This window comes from Macrotis lagotis, chromosome 4 (assembly GCF_037893015.1).
Source record: "Macrotis lagotis isolate mMagLag1 chromosome 4, bilby.v1.9.chrom.fasta, whole genome shotgun sequence".
In the NCBI taxonomy this organism is placed as follows: domain Eukaryota; kingdom Metazoa; phylum Chordata; class Mammalia; order Peramelemorphia; family Peramelidae; genus Macrotis; species Macrotis lagotis.
The window spans coordinates 207,372,179-207,395,810 of NC_133661.1; the positions used below are offsets into that span (position 1 = coordinate 207,372,179).

A 23,632-nucleotide genomic window follows, 5' to 3' on the forward strand; every position below is an offset into this window, starting at 1 on the left:
ATTATTTCTACATCACTGAAGAACTGCAAGTGGATTCAACATCTTGAATAAAATCTGATTGGCCCCCTCCAGTTAAGGCTCTTTGTCCTTTGAGCCTTACAATATAGGTAGGTGACAATGTAGATAGAGCAGTAGACCTGCCGTCTGGAAGACTAGTATTCAAATCCTCCCTTAGACATTTAACTAGTTATGTGACTTGGTCAGGTCACTTAACTTCTCTAAGCTTCAATTTCCTCATCTAGAAAATAGGGATAACTATAGCAGCTACCTGCCAGGGCTGGGTTTTTTTTTTTAAATTTAAGTCAGTGGGGTTAAGTGACTTGCCTCAGGTCACACAGCTAAGCAATTATTAAATGTCTGAGGTCGAATTTGAACTCAGGTCCTCCTGACTCCAGTGCCATTGTTCTATCTACTGCACCACCTAGCTGCTCCTTACCAGGGTTGTTTTGAGGAGATTGGGTAATATTTGTAAAACACTTTGCAAACCTTAAGGCTTGCAAATTGTATAAAAGCTATTTATTATTGTTGTTGTTATCTGCAGGCAGAATAGGACAGAATAAGATAGGATTAATTAGACTTTCCTGGAGGAAGTAATATTTGGGTTGGACTCTGAAGGAGAGATAGCATTTCCAGGTCCATGAACAAAGGCACAGAGAAGGACTTCTATAAGGAATACCGAGCTGTCTAATTTGACTGGATTATACACCACATGGAGAGAGTATGTGTAAAATAAAGCTAGAAAGGCAGGAAATCACTGGGTCATGAATGCCAGACTGAGGAGTTTGAACTTTATTTAGTGGACAATTGGGAGACATTGAAGTTTTCTAGCTGAAGACCGATATGATCAATGTGGGATCTGGGACAGGGGCACAGGAACAGACATTGGGAATAAGGCCAAACTCACTAGTAGTTATGATAAGTGATGGCCAAGGTGATATGATTTCAGTGACATGGAAAAGGTTGCCTGGCCCCCAAAGTATCTCCTTTACCTTTTCACCTCTTCCTAAAACAACATTATAGGAAATTAATTTAGCTTACTCATTTTATGCTTCTTAAATACTTCAAGGATCCATTATTGTGTCCTTGTGGATGTATTTCATGAAATAAATCTCAATCCTTATTCAATTTGATTAATGATTGATCTTTGAGAATTATAATTATAATTTTGAGACTGACAGCTAGAATGAAGAAACTCTTTTAAACCAATGTAGATGGTCATTTGTCCATCAATTTAGAGTCTTAGAGAGTTGCTCTGAACAATGAAAACTTGACTTCCCCATGTTCACACAGCAAATATGTGTCAAAGGCAGGACTTGAATGCAGGTCTGTCCTGTCTCTAAGGCTGGTTCTGTATCCATTTACCACAATGTTGCTGTTAGGTCATTTCAGTCATGTCTCATACTTTGTGACCCAATTTGGAGTTTTCTTGACAAAGATACTGGAGTGGTTTTGCCATTTTCTCTTCTAGGACATTTTACAGAATAGGAAACAGGCAAACAGGGTTAAGTGATTTGCCTACAATTATACATCTAGTGACTGAGGGCAAATTTGAAGTCAGGTCTTCCTGACGTCTGACCTGGTGCATTTAGAATACCACCACCACCCCCAGCTACCTATGTCACACTGTTTTAAATAACAATTGTAACTGATATTTATACTCATAGCCATTTTGATCTTAAGGGAGCAGTGGAAACTCAAGTGAAGAATTCCCATTCCAGAATATGGGGCCAAGGAATTTCCCAAGCTAGAGAGAAATTCATATGACTTCAGGAAGGACGATGGCAGGGAAGTCTAGTTGAGAAGAAAAGCACCACAAAAGCAGTGTCAGGTCACTAGAGTGTTGTCAAAACATCCCCAGAAAGACTGCATTGGTTATCCTGATCCTTTCCTTGTCAATAGAGCTTGCTTAAAACATCTTACCGATGATCTCCCTCCCAACGCCCTCCATTTTCAGAAATTTATAGGAATTTAATTTGCATATTGTACTATGTTATGGAAATGCTTGTTTTAACCCATAAATTAAAAATAAAAGACATTTAAAAAGAAATTTATAACAAAATGAATGTGTGTATCAGCAGAAAGGCCTTTGAGGTTCTCTGGGTGAGAGATATTCCATAGATGTATGGAATCTAAAAAACACTCCCCTCATTTCACAGATAAGGACACAACCCCAAGAAAGTTCCATGACTTGGCCTTTGCCATAGGTTTAGAAGTATCAGAGGCAAGGATTTGAACCCTATACCACATTGCCTATATTCTATTCCCCATTTCCTTTCTGAAGCTGATTTTCATCTTTTTCTTTTTATATTGATAGGTTGTAATGAGTCTATTACTATATATATATGTGTGTGTGTGTGTGTGTGTGTGTGTGTGTGTGTGTGTGTGTGTATATATATATATATATATATATATATATATATATATATACGTATACATATATAAAACACCCTAAGGCAGGAGTTAGTAAATGAATGGGTATTGGAGAAGAGGGAGTGGGGGTTTGGGGGAAGCTTGTAATTCCTAGAGGAGATGAGCTTTTGGAAGCTTTATAGGAATCAGTCCCTTGCAAAAATGGGAACATCTCCAGCCTTTAGCCACCGCCCAATATTTACAGAATTTCTGTTCCCTACGTGCAGCAGAGCACTCATGGAACACCTGCACAGAACAATTGGCACGGCCTATGGAGTTGTTTGAGACTCAGTATCCTGTTTGGGAATTGTTTCAAATGAAATAAATGACTATTCCCTGCATCCAAAACTTATTTTGGTGATAGAGGTGTAGGAAAGGAAAAAAAACATTGGTGAATCTTTAATTAATCTGTGGTCTAATTGCCTGCGGTCTAACGCCCCCACTCACAGATAGGATACCTGCTTGCCAGTTGTTTCCTTCTCTCAAGAACTTGAAGAACAGGTGGTGGGGCAACAGGACCCCAGAGCTTTGGAGTGTACTTTGGTAGGGTCTCTGCAAGAAAGGAGGGAAAGAGAAACCCTAGCAGCCTCAAATAAGCTGGGTGACATGATTCTCATGTCTTTCTTTTCCTTCCTTTCTTCCTTCCCTCCCTTCCTTTCTTTTCTTTCTTTCTCCCTCCCTCCCTCCCTCCCTTCCTTCCTCTCTCTCTCTCTCTCTCTCTCTCTCTCTCTCTCTCTCTCTCTCTCTCCTCCTTTCTCCTCATTCATAAAGAGTATATATATTTTCTTAAAGTTGGTAATTAATTTCTCCTTTCATGTCTCATCCTTGGTATTGGAATACAACTATTTCATGGTGTTTTAAAACAAAGAAAAAGGAAAAGGAAAAGATCTGAGATAAAACACTCTGCTTGTGAGGAGCCCAAATAATTATTTGATGGAGTATATTAAATAGGGATTCTCATGTCTTCTATTGAATTAGTTTTCAGGGCCTAGAATAGCAGAATTTCAGAGTTGGAATGATGTTAGAGGCCAAACTGTCTAACTTGAACCTGAATGAATGCCTTCTAGACCAAGTGGTTTTTAGTTTTTTCCCTTGAAGTTTTCTAGAAAGGGGAAATCCATTCCCTCTTGAGGCAGCCCATATTCCACTTTTGGATAGCTCTAATTTACAGGTTCTTAGGTTGTTCTTTTAAAATGTCATTCTGTCCTTTGGTTCTCAGTAAACATTCACATATCTAAAAATAAATTCTAGACTTTACCATGCATATATATGTATATATATATATATATATATATACATTGAAATAAAACATTAATTTTCATATTTGATATGTAACTTATTTAGTATTATAAAGTTGTTAATATAGTTGAATATTTTAGCAATCCGATTGATTTTTGTTGACCCAAATTTTTTCCTCAGTGTAGTTTTTGAAAGAGATAGGCATTTATCATATTCAGCCTCCAGGTTGGTTTCTTACTCTGAATTTGATTGAGAATAGAAGTTGTTATAAGTAGAATCAAAGCATGGGTGTGTAGGAGCCAACTTCATACTTTTCACTATTCAATTTTCATTGTGAGAATCTATACCTCAGACAATCAGGGAATGTTATAAATTAAGGCTTGTTGCATTGTTTTGTTGATTGTCTAGACTTAAGAAAGTGATCCAGAAAAAGTTAATAGTGTAGTTTAGACTGAGAAGTGTACACTAGGGTTGGCTGTTAAATATTTAGTACCACATCTTAGAATAAAAGCCTCATAAGCATATTTTCTAAGAATAGAATAGCCTTTTCCAAGGGTACATCAAAAATTTTTATAATTTCATTGATTGGAAATCAATTTGGATGTTCTGGTTAATGTGGAAATCTCTGAACTTGTCTTTCACTGATTTGCTGTCAGTTTTTTCCTAGTTCAATGAGAAATGGGTTTCATATCCAAACTTCTTTCATTTGTTTTGATTTAGTAAGAATATTCCTTTAATTATCTCTTTCACAATTTTTCAGATGTGCTAAAATTGATATCCTTTCTCTTTCCCATCTACCCCCACTACCTCCTGCAGTCTACAAATTATTTTGCCAATATTGCTACTTTCTGAATCTTTTGGAGGATAATATAGTTATTTACCAAATTTTTTGTTATTCCCATTCCAAGCATTTTGTACCACTTCAGGATAAGCTAAGTCTAAACCTTGTTATAATTATTAGGAAGTTTTCCCTTATATTGAATCTAAATTTGATTCTCCTTAACTAAAATAATTTTCCGATTTCTGTCATTTGGAGCCAAGCAGATTTTTTTCTGAATAAATATACTTCAGATATTTGAAGACATATCATAACTCATCCAAGTCTTCTCTTTGTCAGTCTAAATAGGGCTAATTTCCTTCTAATCATTCTTTGGCATGATCTTGAGGCTAGCCATGATATTGGTTCCACTTTTCTGGATGATCTCCAGTTAATCAACCTCCTTTCTAAAACATAGTACCTAGAATTATACACAATACTATGCTGTTGATGCTTGTCCTTTGTTCTCAAAGAAGACCATTACATCAGAGAGGGGATGCCACAATAGGCACGTGAATTGAATTTGAGTGAGGATGTGTTATGCTAAATCATCAACCTCACTTTCTCTTCTGGCACCATCTAGTTAGGTACATTGGCCAGATATTAATCAGGACAATTGGAAATGGCCCTGGATATGAGGCAATCAGGATTAAGTGACTTGCTCAAGGTCACATAGCTATTAAGTGGCAAGAGACTGAATGTCACATATGAACTCAAGTCCTTCTGACTTCAGAGCTGGTGCTCCAGCTCTATAGAAGTACAATAGATAAAGCACCATTTGTCTCAGTTTCCTTAGCCGTAAAATGAGTTGGAGAAGGAAATGGCAAAGTCACTCCTATATATTTGCCAAGAAAACTCCAAACAAGTTCAAAAAGAGTTGGACACAATTGAAATAACTCAACAACAACAACAACAACAAAAGAATGATCTCACTTAAGATCTTGCCCCATGTCTAACTATGAGCCTAATCAAGGGTTCTCATTTAGAGGCTAGTTTGATTTTTTTCTGCATTCTGTCTTTTTTCTCTTTCTTCTTGATTTAAATATAGCTACAAACTATATTAATTTTAAGGTAACTTGAGAAAGTCTGGATTGGAGGATGATAACATGACATTTTATGAGGAGGGTTCCTTGGTATCCAGAGAAACTACATCAAAGGGTATTTATTTCCAATAGGTACTCTTCTTAGTGTCTTGTGATGACCCTTGATATCTCATTGCTGCCTTTCCTTTGCATGGAATGGTAGATAGTCTAAAAGTTCTGAATTTGAACTCAACCTTAGATATTTACTCTATCTGTGGTCCTGGGCAAGTCATTTATCCCTTGCTCATCTTCACAGTCTCCATCTGTAAAGTGGGAAAGGTAACACAGTTATTGTGAGAATCAAAATCAAGTGGAATAATATATGGAAAATGCTTGAGTAATCTGAAAATGATTCCTAAATGTTAGCTCTTATTAATGTGGCATAGTGGAAAGAGCAGTAGACTTGGAGTCAAAGGGAGCTGAATTCCAAGTCTGACTTCTCTCCTTTTTTTAAAAAATATACTTATATCTACCCTTGTTTCCCCCATTAGAACATAGGTTCCGGGGCAGCTAGGTGGTATAGTAAATAGAACACCAGCCCTGTAGTCAGGAGTACCTGAGTTCAAATCCAGCCTCAGACACTTAATAATTACTTAGCTGTGTGGCTTTGGGCAAGCCATTTAACCTCATTTGCCTTGCAAAAACTTTAAAAAAAAAGAACATAGGTTCCCTGTGAGGAGTAATGATTTTATTTATTGTATCTGTTTCCCTAGTACCTAGCCCAGTACTTTATACATAGTAGTTGCTTTTATGAATACTTTTTTGACTGATTGGTTACTAATTCTATGACCTTGAGCAAGATGTTTAATCTAAAATATTAAGGAAGTTGAACTAGAATCTAGTCCAATAAGTTGTTCTTGATTTGGCATTCATAGATCAGAGGATCTGTGGTTACATGGAGGAAGAATTGCATCTTTATTTTTATTTCTCTTTGGTTTCTTTTAGTAATGCTTCCTTTTTTTATTTCATACTTTTGTTATATTTATTTTTTAAATTTTTATTTATTTAAGGCAATGGGATTAAGTGACTTGCTCAAGGTCACACAGCCAGGCAATTAGTAAGTGTCTGAGGTTGGATTTGAACTCAAGTCCTCCTGAATCCAGGGCCAGTGCCCTATCCACTGTGCCACCTAGCTGCTCCTATTTCACATTTTAAAAAACATTATTATGAGAAGAGGTCCATAGACCTCCAGACTACCAGAGGAATTCATGATATCAAGAAAGGTTAAGAACCTCTGGTAGCTGATGCTGAAGGCTTCTTCAGGCTTGGTATCTATGAGGCTCTGACTGAATACTCCATCTGGTCAGAAGCTCCATGCAAGAATGCACAATGCTGATTTCCAGTGGGACCTCAGGGCTAAGAGATCACTTTGAAGACCCAAGGAACAATAGTCCCATTCTGTCAAGACACAGAGTGGAAAAAGTGCTTTAATAGCCAAATTATGGGGAACAGTGCTCAACCTTGCTCTGGATAGCCAGCCCATAACCCTAGGTCTTTAAATCTGCCGGAATGTTTCTCCCTTTCTCTCAGTCTAACAAGTCATTTAGCAAACAGGAGGTTCGGTAGAAGTCTCTGACCCGAGATTTATGTGTCATAAAAGGGCCTGGATGTTTGATGCCAGTACTTATCTGCCTGCCTAAGAAAAATGTAATGAGAGCTAATGGACCCTCTGTCACTAATGCTACTGCTGTTTCCCAGACTCACAGTGCACAACAAACTCCATTTTAAGCTTGTTTCGTTGTCACGGCCAAGCTGTTTTTCATCTTCTCCATCTCAATGGAGGCCTCTGGTGGGTTAGCAGTGCCTTATTACTACAGCCTTCAGATGCAGAACCGCATGGTAAAAATACTGCCTCTTCCCCACTCCCATATACAACCAAAGCCAAACTACTGGATAGCCTGAACAATAAAGGTGGTCTGCATCCCTGGTGTCCAAAACACATTTTGAAGCAAAAATTCAGCCTCGAGCGTGTCTTTTTTCTCTCCCTTTCTCATTTTATAATGGCTTTTGCAATCCACTCTCAAGAAACAGAGATCCCAGACTAATGGGACTCCTCTGTCTCATGCATTCACCAACTCCTTTGTCTTGGACACCCATCCTCAATATCTAGTGGCAGGGCCCATTTTAATCTCATAATTAACTTCCAGATGCCGGCATTCACTGAACAAAGATGATTAGCCCTGAATGCAGACAAGCAAAGGCCTCTAGGTGGTGCCAAAACTCAACCAGAATGTGTCAGATTAAGGTTAATGAATTATTAGTGTTCAGAAAAGTTGAATACTCATTTTTTCCAATTTAAAGAAAGAAAACATAATAACATATACACATCTAGGAAATCATAATAATTTTTTAAAAAAAGAATTCCGAAATCTATCAACAGATGGACCCAACATCAAGAATTCCTGTCATGGACCTAAGGAATTATCATCATCATCATTATCATCTTATTCATTGTTATTATTATTTTATTATTAGTTGTAATTGGTTATTACTTATTATCATTATTTTTTATTTTTCTTTGTGAAATCCATGAATTTGGTTGGAAAAAAATTACATCTTTATTTTCACTAACCTCTCTTTGAAATTGAGCATTTCCTTCAATTATAAATCTAGGTAACAAATCAAAATAGACTGATTTACCAAACTGCCAAAGGAGTTAATGATATAAAAATATTTAAGACCTGGTCCATGAGATCCTGCTGCTTTATAACACAGGTATTATTTAGTAGAGGTACTGGGGTGGGGATTGGGGATGGGCATGTTAATTTAGGCATGATAGTATGAAATAAAAAAAAAGAAATAGAAGTAGAAAATCACAGAACAGTTTTTCTCTGTTGAGAACCTCTACTGGGAAGGAGAGAAAAGAACTAAACATTTATGATAGTACCTATAAAGCATTATGCTATAATTGCCTCTTTCTTTTCACTTTTTTTAGATATTTATAAAGTATTTTCCTTTATCCCTTTCACTTAACCAAGGTTGTCTTTTTCCCATCTGCCATCAACCCTCAGCTCTCTGTTCCCTATGTATTAGCCTTTTTAGGGGTTATCATATGATTCTATTGACAAAGGTAAACCCTTTTTTAGAGGGTCATGTTTCCTCTATCTAGGATTTGTGACATTAGGTATTTTTTGAGTGTAATTTCATTGATGAATTGGAATAGATCATGAACCATCCACATTATATATGCCAAATGGAATAATGCAAGTATAATTTGTGGTATAATTTACATTTTCTGTGTGTCATGAACCTCTTTGGTAAATAGCCTGTGGAACTCTTCTTAGGATATGTTTTATGGTTTGTTTTTATTTTTAAAATTCATAATTGAAGAAAGTGCTAAATTTCAGTAAGAGGTTAGTGAAATTTAAGATGTGATTTTCCCCCATCCAAGTTCAGGAACCCCTTGAAATCTATCCATTGGACCAATCCATGGATGCCAAATTAAAAACCTGTGCAAAAAGTTAAAATCCTGACTCAGATGCTTACCAACTGGGCAAGTCACTCTTTCTCCCTAGTTTTCTCAACTGTAAAATAAGAGATCTTATGTTTTTAAGGTTCCTCTATGATTCTTGACTATATTCAACCAATAGTCCTAGAAATAAGATTCACTTGCTATAAAATTTTTCCCAACCCTTTCAACCACCTTTTTATATCCTAACTTTGTTATTGCCAACACCATAACTTGAGGCAGCTAAGGTAGTCCAATGGATAGTGTCAAAATTGGAGGCAGAAAGACCTGTATTCAAAACCTGCCTCAAACACTCACCAGCTTTGTGACCTTGGGTAATTCACTTAACCCTAGTTGCCTCATCTTTCCTCATCTGTAAAATGATCTGAAGAGGGAACAGGTGGTGCAGTGGATAGAGCACCAGCCCTGGAGTCAGGATGACCTAAAGTTCAAATCCGACCTCAGACACTCAATAGTTACCTAGCTGTATCACCTTGGGCAATTCACTTAACCTCATTGCCTTGCCAAAAAAAAAAAGATTGGGAGAAGGAATTGATAAACTAATCCAGTATGTTTACCACAAGAAAACCCAAATGGGATCATGAATAAATTGAGCAATTACAACAACTACCTTTGTGAGAATCTGATGAATGGGGTAGCTAGGTAGTCCATTGAATAGAGCACAGGCCCTGTAGTCAGGAGGCCCTGAATTCAAATCCTACTTCAGACACTTGATACTTACCATCTAGATGACCTTGAGCAAGTAACTTAACTCTAGGGCCTCACCAAAGAAACAAACAAAAAAATCTAGAAGAATCTGATGAACATCTAAGCAGTGCTGTGGTGCCTTACCTGGACTGATTGTTTGCTGGGCTCCTTATCCACTTAGGCAGGGATTTGGGGTTTGGAAGGAGGGCTGGAGTCTACCAGTAGAACATGCTGGTTTAGCATCTCTGCCTTCCTTTACTGCCTCCTCCCAGTGGGAGGGTAGGGCTTTAGCAGCTCTGTTTAACTAGGGATTATTTAGCATTTTTATTCTCTGAAGGTGTTGGCATAGCTTCAGTTATTCTACAGAGTCTGCTTTTTGCTATGCCTTTCTTTGTTTGCAGGGAACATTTCCATAGATAAGCACCCCACATAGTAAATAAGCTGCCTCGTTATTACATTGCTTGCAATTTACCTGTAACAGGCAGCTGTGCCTGCTAGAATGGCGTGATAGCTAATCCATACTGCCGCATGATTTTTATCTCATACAGGAAACTGACATGTTTAAAAGTGGAAGCCCTCATTGATCATCTGTTGGAAACCAGCTAGAGCTCCTCTCTGGTGCTTTGGGGTTTGTATGCTTTTTTCCTTCAGGGTATAAATCAGAGGTCTTTTGCCCTAGATTTTGCTGGACATCTGATTTAATGATCAAGTGAATTGAGCTTCCCTCTCCTTAAAAATCTACATAATAGTTTCTTTTTGATATAGTTCAGGAAGTCTCTCCCCTCACTTTCTACCTCCAAGTCTGATGTTGGAAGTGAGATTAGCAGTTTTCCTTATAATTGATTTCATGTATACATATATATGTTTTGATATAATTTCACTATTATTCAAATTAATTTATTAATTATAACAATGGCTAGCATTTATTTATTTATGGTTTTTAGAATATTATTTCATTTGATCCTCATAACAACTAGGGAAAATAGGTTCTATTACTATGTCCATTTTATGGATGATAGACAGAGATGATGTCCCAATCTTCTCTACCTATTCCTGCTTCCATCATCCTAGATGACTGGCTAATGATTATGTGCCAGTTCCTGGACTAAGCATTTTGCTATTATTATTATCTCACTTCAGCTTCACACCCCAGGTGGTAGGAGTTATTATCACTCCCATTTTACAGAGAAGGAAACTAAGACAGAGGCTAAATGAGTTACCCAAAGTCACATAGCTAGTAAGAATCTGAGGCTAGACTTGAACTTAAGTCTGGTTCCAAGTCTAGCAATCCATACATTGTTGTTCAAGTCATGTCTGACTGTGATTACATTTTTGAGATTTTCTTGACAAAGTTTTTGGAGTGGGGTGCCATTTTACAGAGGAGGAATTAAGGCAAACAAGGTTAAGTGAGGTACCCAGAGTCATACATCTAGTAAGAGTTTGAGGCAGATTTAAACCCATGAAAAATGAGTCTTCTTGGTTCCAAGGCCACCTATATACACTAGACAAAGGCAAATTGCCAGGAATTGGATCTGGGAGTTTTATTGGCTTGGGGAATTGCTAGCTGAGGAAATTTGCTTACCAATTCGAGTCAGTAACTTCTCTGAAATTTAGAGTCTCAGCATTACTTATCCTGAGCACTGACAGGTTAAATGACTTGTCCAAGGTAATACAGCCAGCTCCTGAGGTAGAATTAAAGAGGTCAATTCTCTATCCATTAATCCATGACTGGCTAAATCTACATATTTATGAAAATCATCCAAATATTTTGGGGTGGGGTATAGTGGATTGAGGGCAACTAAAAGCAATGAGTAAACTGTAAAATATCTTGCTTTTATTTAGTTTAATTTTTATGTGACAACAACTGGGAACAAGGGATGAGCTGGTAATTTTTATTCATTTTAAAAACTAATCTATTTGTCCTTATCTATAAAATGAGGAAGTTTCTAGATCTAGGATTCTATTTTTCATGACTGTTTTAGTCTAAGTTACTGGATACTCCATACTCTCATATATTTAAAATAGATTTGTGATCTCATCAATTTATTTATTCTCCTCAAGGATACCCTATATAGTCTGACTATTGCTGGCAATGCTTATGAAAGATTGAACCTTCTTTGATGTTAGGAATCTTTTAATGAGAGACAATGGGGCATCATGGGTAAAACTTAGAACTTGAAGTCAAGAAGACCCATTTTCATAAGCCTACCTCAGATGCATACTAACTCTGTGACCCTTAACCTCTCTGTGCCTTGGTTTCCTCGATGATTTCTAAGAAAGTGAGGGGAGAGATTTCCATAACTAAATCAAAAAGAAACTATTATGTATATTTTTAATGAAGTAGACTAGATGACTTCTAAGGTTCTTTCTATCTCTAAATCTGTGATCCTGATGCTAGTAACTACCCTCATTTACCTCATTCATTCATTCAAACAGACATTTATTAAGTGACTTTGTTTTTGTAGTTGTGCTAGATCTGAGGTTCCCTCCATTTAGGGAATTTCCAATTCCTCAGTAATTAGAATCAGTCCTGAGTGCTTAAGCAACTTACCCAATGGTTGCCAAGCTAGAATATACCAGAGACCAAATCTGAATCCAAAACTTATTCTCTGTTCTCTACTTCCAATGACATCTGGGCAATTAATGAGTTATGTATTATGGTTACTTACATGCACCTCTTTATGAGCCATTTTTCCAGATTGAAGGAAGGTAAAACTGCATTGTTCAAACTCAATCCGCATGCCTTTCTCCCTCTCCCAATTCAGAAGCAATAGCATTAGTGATGTTTGACCTGGATATTCATTGATATCCAGGCACTTTCCAATCTGTAAGCACATACACACATATACACACATTTTACACATACAAGCATGTATACCACACATAGAAATACACACACATTTAGACTGGCCCTCATGAATGCACAAGCAGTTGAACCACAAAGGTGAAGAATGTTTTTCATGACGTTATTTTTATGATAATCTATTTTGATGGTTAATTTGGTTTAGGACACTGATTTATTGCCAGTTTATAGATCTCTCTCTCTTTTTTTATTGTCTTATTTGAATTATAGGGATGGCATGTGTGAAATGGAACTTCTTGGCCTATTGTTTTGCCTCTCACGCAACCAGTATAGTTCAGACAATAAAAAGATCTATAAAATTAATATATACACAGAGTAAGGGAGGGAGGAAAGGGACAGAGAGACTGAGAATGGATAATATTTGGAATCTGATGCCACATTTATCTCTCTCTAGTGAGGTTAAGAATCAAAATTTACATGTAGAGAAGTCATAAATGAGGTATGAAGGTATTATCTTCTGATGTAGGAAGACAGAAGTCTGATAAAGCTACTATCATCTCTATTGCATATAAAAATTATTTTCATTCTGATATTTAATTTTTAATGAGATATTATTGCCAGGATAACTGAAAATATATGCTTTAAATCAATAAATCAAATGAAATAAAGACCAACAGCAGGACAATTTGGGTTCTTCTCTGGCTGTGATATGATATGATATGGTATGATATGATATGATGTGATATAATACAATATAATGTAATATAATAGTATAATAAATATAATTAAAATAATATAGAATATAGCATAAATCTCTGGCTGATAATAAATCATACTGAAAATCTTCAAAGGAACAACTCTAGCTGCCAAAGTTCTACAGAGAGAGAGAGAGAATGGCAACAGTTTAGGAGGTACTCCAAGATCTAATACAATCCAATTCAATCCTTTATTAAGTGTTTATAATTTTTGTCTTTGAAAGGAAATATAGTATAATGGAAAGAGAGAATCTTAGAGTTTGAAAGACCTGTGATTAAATTTCACTTCTTACAAGCAGAGTCTGTGTGATCCTGGATAAATCAATTAACCAATTCACACAACTCTCAAAATTGTAAATTGTAGAGTATTCAGGGACTTCCTTTAGAAACCAGAAAATGTGAGTGTGTGTGTGTGTGTGTGGGGGGGGGAATAATTAGCTCAAGTCTAAGACAAGATGAAACAATCAACAACTCTTGACCTCAAAGTGTTTACCTTCTGGGAAGAATCAGTTAAATGGATAAGAAGCATATTCAGAATCATTTGTTGCATCCCAGAGGAAAATGGTGTGATATCTCTGTGTTTTCAATTTCTCCCGTTAGAAAAAGGATTTAACTCTCAACAACTAATTCTACTATTCTGGACAGACTTTAAATTCAAATAATTCCTTTTGTCCTCTGTCTTATGGTAGTAACACACCCTTCCTCCTTTCCTCCCTCCTCCCAGTCTCAACTCTCTCCTGGGATATATGCAATCTAGAGGCACCCAGTACTCAAGTCTTTCCTTCTCCCTTTTCTAACAGTTACTCTATTCTAACTGGCTATCGTCCTATCCCTTTATCAAACTCCTTAGTTAATCTTCAAATGCCCCCCTAACTGAGGAGACAAAACCAACCTTTTTCAATTTCCAGCAAGTATTTTGAATGACCAGGTGGCAGCTCCCAGATGCAACTTCACTCCCTCATTCCTGGTTTGACTATTTACTGCTATGACTCAAATGATGGTTATTATTGTTACAAATATTATTATGCTGAGGAAGCCAGCTTGCAAGCACCGACAGCTGCATTGTTTACAAACATAATTAATGAGGTGATTTTTAATATCAACAGCTCAGCACCAGCCTTTCTAAAGACTGTTTATGGCTTGGGCTACAAAGTCATTTGTAACTTCCATGACAGCTCCATGACGGGGCTGCCTCCAAGAGTCATTTCCTTTGGCTGGGCCACTGTTTATTTTATGAATGACAAAAATAAACCTCTGCATGTTGCTGAGGAGGTATGTTTTATGTCTAGTGGGTCCAGAATCACCAGAAGGTAAACAGAGGAATACTTTCCTATGAAGTGAAGGTGTATCTCAGAGGCCTCATCATCTCTATGTATACAATAGTCTTCCAAGGACAGCAGCTGTCAGGGGGAATGGAATATTTCCTTTCTAAAGATGGAAATGTTTTGCATGATATGCTGTTGTATAACTACCTGGGGTCTCAATACTTGGAAAACATGGCTTATATTTCAAAATGACTTTTGACAGCCACTGCCTAATAGAACATGTAGAGGGATATGTCTTAGACTTTTATTTCATTAACAGCATTTTCTTTCCCCTTTCTAGGAAGGATTTGAAAAGACATTTGCTTTTCCCAAAAGTAAAGTGCCTGGCACCCAGAGGACACCTAATAAATATTTATTGACTTAGGCATTAGGTGACATGGAAGTCTCACAGTCAAAAAAATCTGAGTTTAAATCCTACCTCAGACATAAATGAGCTGTGTGACCCTGGACAAATGACCCAACTTTTCTCATTGCATTCATCTGTAAAATGGGCGTAAGAATAGAAGCACCTTTATCAAGAGCTGTTTTAGGGATCAAACATATAAAAAGATAACATATAAGGTGCTTTTAATATAACCATATATATATAGATAATATAACTATAGATATTTAGCTATATCAGTGGTTATCTATCTACATATATAGCAAATAATGTATGGTTGTTGAATAAATTAATTGAATAAATGAACGAGTGAAAGAATGAATGATGGGGAATAATTTATTGGGCAATACAATACTTACAAAAGTCACCTAGGAGTAGATAGCAGAGACTATATTCAAACCCAGGAGTTCTGGATACAAATCCACTGTCCTTTATCAAATCTCTCTCTCTCTCTCTCTCTCTCTCTCTCTCTCTCTCTCTCTCTCTCTCTATATATATATATATATATATATATATATATATATATATATATATATATATATATATAATATATATATATATTTTTAAATCTGCTAGCTATCATCATCATCATTATTATTGAAACCTGCTCAACAAGCATATATTAGGCACCTGTGATATGGTAGGAACTCTACTAAGTGTTAAGGATTCAGAGATCAAAAAATAAAACATACTCATACAAGTCCCTGACTTCAAAGAACATATATTTTGTTCTTTGTATACACATATAAATAAAACAATGTATATACATATAAATAAAAACAAAATATGTACAATCAAAGCAGAATGACAGTACTAGAAAATAGAAATATTAAGATAGGGTTCCTGTAGGAGGTGAATTTTGGAAGAATCTAAGGACAGAAGGTCCTTAGGACTAGTGTTGATGTGGGAGCACAGTCTAGGCAATGGGAGGAGAGTACAACCTGGGCAAAAGCTGAAGGCAGGAAATGGAAAATTTTAGAGAGGATTGAAGACTGCAAGACAGGGAGTCATGCTTAATAAGCTTAGAAGGATAAATTAAAGTGAGATTATGAAGGAAGGACTCCTTTAAAGGTCAAATCAAATGCTACCTCTTCCATGAAACCTTTCCTGTCATTACCTCATTCTCTGCTTGGACCTTACATAATTTTTTTTTGGAGGGTATTTAATGAGGGGTGTTTCATACTGGCTTACTAGACTATAAAGAGAACAGTGGGGTGGTAAAGTAGTCAGGAAGATCTGAGTTCAAATCAAGCCCCAGAAACTTACTAATTATGTGACTTTGTGCAAATCACTTAACCTTATTTGCCTCAGTTTCCTCATCTGTCAAAAGAAGAAGGAAATGACATACCATTCCAGTATCTTTGTCCCCAAAACCACCAAAAATAGGTTCATGAAGAGTTGGATACAATTAAACAACAACAACAACAACAGCAATTAGAATGTTAACTCCTTTAGGGAAGGGACTGAGTCTTATTTAAACATTTTTCCTTTTCTTTTTTTAGATTAGACGCTAAGTTTATTTCTCTGGGATTTTCCCTACCACTAGGTAATGGAGACCATCTTAGAAAATGAGCTCCATAAACTTTTTTTCTACCAAGATGGATTAGAATAGCCCTTTGCCCACAGTTAGTGGGGTTTTTTTTGCATTGGTATTTATAGTTGAACTTAAGAAAGTCACTTCATTTTCTAAGTTTCAGTCTCCTTGATATTGGCTTAAATGATTTCTGATGCCCCTTCTAGCTCACTGGTCATGTGAAAGATGTTAAGAGAAGTCATTGTTTTTGTCTTTTTCTTTGCCTCTCTCCACTCTGAACTTGGATATTGTCACAGAGATTTGCTGACAAATATTAAACAACTGATTTTCCAAAAACATACCACTCACTTTTAATTTTAATGAACATTATTACTATTCTTGCCATCACTCTTTTAAATCTAGATAATCAACAAAACAATAAATCAAGCCCTGCTTTGTAGGGGCTTCCAATTTCTGAAATGTAAAGGGGCATACTGAAAACTTAACAATCAGCTCTGTCTGGTACAAAGTTGGTACTTAATTAAAACTTATTGGATTGAACTGATGAAACTTTCCAAATTTAGCTAGGTTGGTCCTCTACAGTGTTTCGGTGTGTCAAGACTAGTAGCTTTTCTCCCTTGGTAAACACTAGGAGATATAGGGTTGGAAGCAACTTTGGAGGACATTTCATCCAATTCCCTCATTTTACAGATAAGGAAACTGAGTCATGAAGGGGCAAAGTATTTTGTTCAAAGCTATAGAGTTGGTCATACCATCTTTGGATTTTAAATTCAGGTGCTCTGACTTTAGAGTCAGTGCTTTTCCCATTGACTAGAAGCCAACTACTAGAAATCCTCCAAGAACCATGGGTCATTTCCATGCCAACATATAAGAGTTAAAAAAAAATGGGCAGCTAGGTGGCACAATGGATAGAGCACTGGCCCTGGACTCAGGAGAACCTGAGTTCAAATCTTATATCAGACACTTAATAATTACCTAGCTGTGTAACCTTGGGCAAGTCACTTAACCCCAGTACCTTGCAAAAAGAAAAAAAAGAGTTAAAAAAACCCAAACAAATACACTAAAACAACCTAATCTGTTAAAACTAATCAACATATTGGAAAAGTCTGACATCAAATAGAGTATGCCATACCAATAGCCTCTCACCTCTACAAAAAAAAAAAACAATAGAAAGAGATTTCTCATCATCATTGTCTCTTCATTCTAACCAAATTTCAAATTTAATCTAGGGCTTAGTATTCCTTTCTTCTAATCCCTTCTAATCATGGAATCATCGAGTTTCTACTGGTTAGTAAAAGATATGACAGGGAGCAAAGGAGAAGATTAGAAGCAATAAAAAGCAACCCTTTATAATTAAAGCCTGCCATCCTGTGCTTTGCTTGCAATTTCCAGACAAACCATCTCTGAAATATGGTTTTATATTTCTGGCTGCAAGTATCCTTGTTTATTATCTATCATCTTTGCATTGCTCTCGGTAGTCATAAAAGTAGTACCTCTGGGTTGTGTATTTGAATGACATAAGAGGATGGTGGAAGGAGGAGCAATGCCTATAAGTGTCATGGGGCTGGGAGAAGGGAGGGATGAACCTCTGTGAATAGAAAGCTTGGTAGTTCTGGGAGGAGAAAGGATTTTAGCTGTATGTGCAAGCCTGCTCCCCAGAGCTACCAGGACCAACAAAACATTTGCATACATCCAGATTTTGTCTAAGACGTTCCCAACCTGAAGAGTCACAATGAAGGAAAGGCCAGGAGCAACAGCAGCTATTTGAGCATGGGATGGGTAATATGAGATGATATTCTCATGATTCCTCTATATTTCAGTCTTAAGGAATCCCTGGTATGGGAGCTACCTTTGTCAGTGTGCTATTGGGTCATTTTCAATTGTGTCCAACTCTCTGTGATAAATTTGGGGTCTTCTTGGTAAGATATTGAAGTGGTTTGCCATTTCCTTTTCCAGTTCATTTCACAGATGGGGAAACTGAGACTAACAGGGTTAAATGACTTTCCTAGAATCTGTAAGTGTCTGAGGCTAGATTTGAACTCTGGAAGATTATTCTTCCTTATTCCAGATCTAGCCACCACCTAGCTGCCCCTTTGCCAGCACAGACTGCCTTAACCTAGAGATTAAGTAAAAAACATTAATGCCAAGCACAAAACTGAACCCAGATCTTATAATCATAGGATCTAGAATAATGAGACCTCAGACAACTATCAAATCCAATACCATCATTTTAAAAATAAAGAAACAGAATCAAAGATATGAAAAATTTTTCGGGAGATCACAAAGGTGGACACAGTGACTGAGACTGGACTTGAATCTAGATCCCCAATTCCAAATCAAATGCTCTTCTCATTGTATCATGCTGGCTGACTCCAGAATTTATTAACTACTCTTCTAGAACAGCCATACACTGTGCTAAACTCTAGGGATATAAGAAAGTAAAAATACAAATCTGATTCTCAAGGAACTCCTATTCTAATGGGGAAGACAATATGCAATAATTTATGTATGTACAAGAAATATTCAGCACAAATGAGAGGTAATTTCAGAAGGAAGACATTAGGGGAAATTAGGAAGAGGAGGATCCAAAAAGGCTTCTAGTAGTAGATGGTACTTAAACTCAGTGTTCCCTGGTTACTATGTCATGCTCTTTTTTTCTACAATTATGATCATTTAAAATAATAATGCATCAGATACTCACTGTAACCATAGGTAGGACTATTAAAATCTCCTCAGTTCAAGGGAACTGACAAAATTCTTCTCTGTTTGGAATCAATTCTGCCATTTACGTGACTTATAGGATCAGTCAGGTGATGCAGTAGGTTCAAATCCAGCCTCAGACACTTAGTGGCTATTCATCCTTCATTCTCAAAGAGAACCTATGACATCAGGAAGGTGATATCTTGACTTGCTTAACTTGAATTTTAGTGAGGCAGAGCTATGCAAGAAGATCATCAGCCTCAATCTTCTACAGAGTCATCAGGAGTTCAATGGCAAAAATAAGTCAAGATGACCATGACTGCTGAGTAGTTGTGGCACTCTGGACAAGTCACTTAATTTCCGTTTGCCTCAGTTTCTTCACTTGTAAAAATAATAGCATTGGGCAGCTAGATGGTACAGTGAATAGAGCACTGACCCTGGAGCCAGGAGCACCTTAGTTCAAATTCAGCCTCAGACACTTAATAATTACCTAGCTGTATGACCTTAGGCAAGTCACTTAATTGCCTAGAAAATTGCCTTGCAAAAGCAAAAAAATAATAATAGTACCTACCTTTCAGGGTAGTATGAGAGTCAAAGGATTTGTAAAAAGTACTTAGCATACTATTTGGTATGTGATAGGTACTATTTTAATGCTTATTCTTTTCCTACCTCTACTCCCTTATAGCTGAGAAATAACTGAATAGTGATAGTGTGATTTAGAGTACTAGGGGTAGAATCAGAAAGACTCATCTTCACGAGTTCAAATCCAGTCTTAGACACATACTAGCTGTATGAGCCTGGTCAAGTCACATAACCCTGCTTGTCTCAGTTTCCTCATCTATAAAATGAGTGAGAGAAGGAAATGGCAAACTATTCTAGTATCTTTGCCAAGAAAACCCCAAATAGACTCAGGGACACTCAGAAACAGCTAAAAATAACTTACAAATAGACAAAGGGCTGGACTTGATGCATGGGGTACAATTGAAAGAAATAGAGTCAAAAGATCAGAGTTCAAATCCAAATCTTCAACTTATTTTATGTATCATCTTAAAGAAGTGATTTCACTTCTCTGAGCCTCAGTTTCTACATTTGTAAGATAAGAGAATTCAATTAAATGTCCCTTCATGTTCCTTCTATTTCCACATCTAGTCTGTTAAGCTTTTCTGTCTTCTAAAGGAAAGGACAATTGAGAATCCTTTCTATCACTCTCCTCCTTATCTAGAGGTTATTTTACCAGAAGGGCTGGTGCTTGAACTATATGGTACTATCTGGTTCATTTTTGTCATCCCTATATCCCTAGGCCTTTCTTACTTCTAGATAAGTGACTGTACCTACTATTGGTTGTACTGGAATTTAGAACTAGCCCTCCTAACAACATTCTTGTCAATTGCTAGCATAATGAAGCCAACTACTAAGAAACAAGGAGGGAGCTGAATGGGAGCATTATGGAGAGAGGAAAGTGAGAGAAGAAACTTAAAAGAGAAAAAACAAAAAGTAAAAAATTAAGCCTATTTAATTTTATGGTTGATGCAACTTGTTACATGTGTTTCCTTCCAGAATAAATGGGATCATTTGATTTTCAAATTGCTGGGTCTATTGTTCCAGAAATATAGGGTGTAAATAATTTCTGTGCAATCTTCTGGAGCTGGACCTCTCTCATCCAGAACTTCTTTCAGCATTAGCATAATTTATGGTGCCATCTAATAATGAAATCACTGAACACTGATTGTACAGCTTCTTAAAGCTATAATTATTGCTCATTAAGAATGTATTTCATGTTATTTGCTCCTAGTAGACACACTAAGTTGTTGAAAGGGAAAATAAATTGGCAGAAGACATGCACTGGGGAAAGAGCTTTAGACTTACTTAAAATTCTCTCTGAGAAGGTAATATAAGAGTTAGAAGGATTCCTTAGAGGTCATCTGGCCCCAGTTTCTCAACCCTATAATATCACTTGGTAAAATATTCAGCTTCTCTACTGTGGACTGCTCTGCCCTCCATAGCCTCAATTCACCCAACACAGAGAGAAATCAGAATATATATTTTTCAAATTTGTAGATTTGACAGGAAATATTTTTATACACTGGTAAAAATTTGCTTTGAACTAGTGCTAGTCTGTAGATCAGCAGTTAGGAAACTGATTTGCCTTTTTAGGCAAATTCATTCCAGCTAGTTCTATCCATTTCAAAGTTATCCCCAGGCAAGGTAAGCTAGGTGATGCAGTGGAAAGAATGTTAAGCTTGAAGTTAAGAAGTACTGAATTCAAATCTGAATTAAGACATTTTCTGACTGTGCAACTCTTAGATCATTTAACTCTGTTTGCTTCAGTTTTCTCATCCGTAAAATGAGACAGAGAAGGAAATGGCAAACCATTCTAGTATCTTTGCCAAGAAAACCCCAAATGGTGTCACAAAGAGTTGAACACAAGTGAAAGAAATGAATGATGACAAACCCTTCCAGCAACTTATAGTCTTTGAATTTATGAACTTCCAGGGGAAGGTTATTTTTCTCAACTTGGTTTTAGGGTCCTCTTTTGCCAGGAAACAAAATCCTAGATTCCTATAAGTTACAAATATGAAGTTGATCAAATAGAGGTGGGGATGTGAACAGAGAATGCTCAATGGCTATAGCAACTCATGTATTTCTATCCCTTGACTTGATAGCAAGGGAGGCCTATGGTTTTCCAGGGATGTTGGGATTGGGATCCTGTTCACTATGCCCACTTGAAGGTGCAATTCAGAAGGAAGTTACTCAATTTGATTTCAAAGTGAGATAGAGTTTCTTGGAAGGGGTCAGAGGGTCCTTTTGAGAGCCCAAGATCAGAGTTAATTGTTCATGGGAAAAGGCCTTATTTTAAAATCTCCAGAGTGATTGAATACACAGAAATTTTAATATTATAGATGATATGCCCCAAGTTTCTCACCCCTTAAAAATTCCTGAAGGTCCTAGGGTCATTTCCTCCTACAGCATCCCTTCTTTTACCCTTCTTTCCATCTAGAAAAAAGTATTTCTTATAACCCCCTTGACACTAAGAGGCTATTTTCATATGGACACAAGTGTATATACACATATACAGTACAGAGAAGTAGAGGAGAGAAAAGAAAGAGATAACTAGGAAGGGAGGAAAGGAATATATTGTGCTAATCAGAGGAAGGCAACAAGTATTTATTAAGTTCCTATTATATGCAAAACAATGTGCTAAGAACAGGGGATATTATGTCAGGAAAAAAGACTGGAGTTCAAATCTAGTTCTGAGTGAGATTTATGGGGACATGGACACTTCCTTTAAGATCTATGAACCTGGAACAAGTCTCTAAGATTTGAAGTTGCAATTATTTTTTTTAATCTTTCCTGAATTTACATTTAATTAAATAACCTCTGTACAAAATATTGTTGTAGCCCTATTTCATTTGAAAGCTTTTGAATATAATAAAAGCCCCTCTTTCTTATGATTTAAAAAAAAGACTATAGATGACAGAAATCTGGCATCTGAAATATGGGGAAAACCAATCAACAATGAAGAAAAGTTTTCATTTCTCATATATATATATATATATATAATGATATTATATGCCTCTTTATTATGAAATAATATATAAGATTCATGGTTTTTACAATGTAATCATAATTATATATATATGATCCATGTCTATCAGTCTCTCAATCATCTATCCATTATCTATATACATCCATCTATATCTATCAATCTATCATCTATCTATCTATCTATCTATCTATCTATCTATCTATCTATCTATCTATCTACATCATCTATCCATCATTCCATCTCCCTCCTCACTTTCCAGACATTTCTTTCTTAGTTTAGCCAAGTACTCTGTCCTGGAGAAATTTTCTTCTTCCCTCTCCCCTTAACTTTACCCTCTCATTCCTTCCTCCATTGGTAGCTGTTTCTTTCAGATGAAGTGCCAGACATGTTTCATTTTCTATAGACTTACCTGCCTTATTCTCCACAATATTATTGCCTTGCCTTGAAGAGTGTACTGCCTTCCTCTCCTTCCTACTACCCTTCCTTCCCATTTTCTTCCCACAGTTCTGAAACAATAAACCATGATCAAATCCATTTTTATCTTTCCTCCAAGTAACTTTCTGGACCAAAATGACCTGCCCCCACCACTTCCCTATGGATGAAATCTCCTCTATTAGAGTGTAAACACCTTGAGGTCAAGAACTGTTTTTGCTTTTTTGTTGTTTGTATTCCTAATAGCAACATGCTTGACTCTTAGTAAATGCTAAATGAAAGTTTTTTTCATCCATTCATTCCTAATAATAATAATAATAATAATGTACAATTATGTAGTGTTTTATTTAAGTCTCACAACAGATATTGCATTACTATTTCTCTTTTTACAGATGAGAAAACTGGGACTGAAGTAAATTAATTATATTTTTCGTGGTCAGAAAATTAGCAA

The 23,632-nt window shown here is 36.5% G+C and overlaps 1 long non-coding RNA gene across 1 annotated transcript in view; it reads right to left on the minus strand.

Annotated features, from left to right (window-relative positions):
* LOC141522170 (uncharacterized) overlaps positions 1–14,243 on the minus strand; it is a 30,805-nt gene extending 16,562 nt beyond the window's left edge. The window contains exons 1-2 of the long non-coding RNA XR_012478142.1: positions 14,154–14,243; positions 12,373–12,528 (exon numbers count right to left, since the gene is read on the minus strand). This is a non-coding gene — a long non-coding RNA (uncharacterized LOC141522170). The remainder of the gene's footprint in view (positions 1–12,372; positions 12,529–14,153) is intronic.
* Between the last annotated feature and the right edge of the window lie 9,389 nt (positions 14,244–23,632).